A 2,500-nucleotide genomic window follows, 5' to 3' on the forward strand; every position below is an offset into this window, starting at 1 on the left:
GCGCTGTGTCTCTTTTCAGCTGGCGATAAACCTTTCCTCGATTCCTTGCGGACTTGTTAAACTGTTCCTGATCAGAATAAAAAACGCTCACGCTAATACACAAGCACCCGTGTCTCGCCAAAGCTGACAAATAAACAGACGGACAAGCCGCACTGCACGTGTGAACAGGGGAATGAGCGAACGAGCGGGGATAGGGCGCCTCCTGCGCTTAAAAGCTTACAGCACCTGGTATTCCCAGGCGGTCTCCCATCCAAGTACTAACCAGGCCCATCCCTGTTTAGCTTCCGAGATCAGATGAGATCAGGCGTGCTCAAGGGGGTGTGGCCGTAAGCGAGAGCAAGGCTCGCTGGCACCCTTCTTATTGAGAGGACAGCTCCGTCACCTCTTTTACGACGCTGCTTTTTTTCTCTTGCGTTTTTCTCTTCTTCCCACGTTCTCTCTCTTCACTGCCTTCGTCCCCGCTCTATTTCACTTCAGCCTTTCACTCTTGCTTCCTTCCAATGAGGACGGAGCTGCGGGAGAAAGGGCGCTATAGAGGATCGCTGTGGAGAGCTGCTGCTGTGCTTTGACATCTGAGCTCTGTGGAAAACGATCTCAATACAATTCTGAAAAACGCGACTCTCCGAACGCCAGCCGAACAAGTCTCCACAGCCGAAGCGCTGTGTCTCTTTTCAGCTGGCGATAAACCTTTCCTCGATCCTTTGCGGACTTGTAAAACTGTTCTTGATCAGAATAAAAAACGCTCACGCTAATACACAAACACCCGTGTCTCGCCAAAGCTGACAAATAAACAGACGGACAAGCCGCACTGCACATGTGAACAGGGGAATGAGCGAGCGAGCGGGGATAGGGCGCCTCCTGCGCTTAAAAGCTTACAGCACCTGGTATTCCCAGGCGGTCTCCCATCCAAGTACTAACCAGGCCCATCTCTGTTTAGCTTCCGAGATCAGACGAGATCAGGCGTGCTCAAGGGGGTGTGGCCGTAAGCGAGAGCAAGGTTCGCTGGCACCCTTCTTATTGAGAGGACAGCTCCGTCACCTCTTTTACGACGCTGCTTTTTTTCCCTTGCGTTTTTCTCTTCTTCCCACGTTCTCTCTCTTCACTGCCTTCGTCCCCGCTCTATTTCACTTCAGCCTTTCACTCTTGCTTCCTTCCAATGAGGACGGAGCTGCGGGAGAAAGGGCGCTATAGAGGATCGCTGTGGAGAGCTGCTGCTGTGCTTTGACATCTGAGCTCTGTGGAAAACGATCTCAATACAATTCTGAAAAACGCGACTCTCCGAACGCCAGCCGAACAAGTCTCCACAGCCGAAGCGCTGTGTCTCTTTTCAGCTGGCGATAAACCTTTCCTCGATCCTTTGCGGACTTGTAAAACTGTTCCTGATCAGAATAAAAAACGCTCACGCTAATACACAAGCACCCGTGTCTCGCCAAAGCTGACAAATAAACAGACGGACAAGCCGCACTGCACGTGTGAACAGGGGAATGAGCGAGCGAGCGGGGATAGGGCGCCTCCTTTGCTTAAAAGCTTACAGCACCTGGTATTCCCAGGCGGTCTCCCATCCAAGTACTAACCAGGCCCATCCCTGTTTAGCTTCCGAGATCAGACGAGATCAGGCGTGCTCAAGGGGGTGTGGCCGTAAGCGAGAGCAAGGCTCGCTGGCACCCTTCTTATTGAGAGGACAGCTCCGTCACCTCTTTTACGACGCTGCTTTTTTTCTCTTGCGTTTTTCTCTTCTTCCCACGTTCTCTCTCTTCACTGCCTTCGTCCCCGCTCTATTTCACTTCAGCCTTTCACTCTTGCTTCCTTCCAATGAGGACGGAGCTGCGGGAGAAAGGGCACTATAGAGGATCGCTGTGGAGAGCTGCTGCTGTGCTTTGACATCTGAGCTCTGTGGAAAACGATCTCAATACAATTCTGAAAAACGCGACTCTCCGAACGCCAGCCGAACAAGTCTCCACAGCCGAAGCTCTGTGTCTCTTTTCAGCTGGCGATAAACCTTTCCTCGATTCCTTGCGGACTTGTTAAACTGTTCCTGATCAGAATAAAAAACGCTCACGCTAATACACAAGCACCCGTGTCTCGCCAAAGCTGACAAATAAACAGACGGACAAGCCGCACTGCACGTGTGAACAGGGGAATGAGCGAGCGAGCGGGGATAGGGCGCCTCCTGCGCTTAAAAGCTTACAGCACCTGGTATTCCCAGGCGGTCTCCCATCCAAGTACTAACCAGGCCCATCCCTGTTTAGCTTCCGAGATCAGATGAGATCAGGCGTGCTCAAGGGGGTGTGGCCGTAAGCGAGAACAAGGCTCGCTGGCACCCTTCTTATTGAGAGGACAGCTCCGTCACCTCTTTTACGACGCTGCTTTTTTTCTCTTGCGTTTTTCTCTTCTTCCCACGTTCTCTCTCTTCACTGCCTTCGTCCCCGCTCTATTTCACTTCAGCCTTTCACTCTTGCTTCCTTCCAATGAGGACGGAGCTGCGGGAGAAAGGGCGCTA

The 2,500-nt window shown here is 52.2% G+C and overlaps 3 non-coding genes and 1 pseudogene across 3 annotated transcripts; all 4 read right to left on the reverse strand.

Moving 5' to 3' along the window:
- Positions 1-213: 213 nt before the first annotated feature.
- LOC148669675 (5S ribosomal RNA) lies at positions 214-332 on the reverse strand. Its single transcript, XR_015939123.1, has one exon. It is a non-coding gene; the product is annotated as a 5S ribosomal RNA (ribosomal RNA).
- A 537-nt stretch (positions 333-869) lies between these two features.
- Positions 870-988, reverse strand: LOC148669676 (5S ribosomal RNA; annotated as a pseudogene).
- A 537-nt stretch (positions 989-1,525) lies between these two features.
- Positions 1,526-1,644, reverse strand: LOC148669677 (5S ribosomal RNA). The gene has a single exon (XR_015937732.1). It is a non-coding gene; the product is annotated as a 5S ribosomal RNA (ribosomal RNA).
- A 537-nt stretch (positions 1,645-2,181) lies between these two features.
- LOC148669678 (5S ribosomal RNA) lies at positions 2,182-2,300 on the reverse strand. Its single transcript, XR_015939125.1, has one exon. It is a non-coding gene; the product is annotated as a 5S ribosomal RNA (ribosomal RNA).
- Between the last annotated feature and the right edge of the window lie 200 nt (positions 2,301-2,500).

Source organism: Lepisosteus platostomus, chromosome 5, assembly GCF_059453375.1.
Source record: "Lepisosteus platostomus isolate fLepPlt1 chromosome 5, fLepPlt1.hap1, whole genome shotgun sequence".
NCBI classification, from domain to species: Eukaryota; Metazoa; Chordata; class Actinopteri; order Semionotiformes; family Lepisosteidae; genus Lepisosteus; species Lepisosteus platostomus.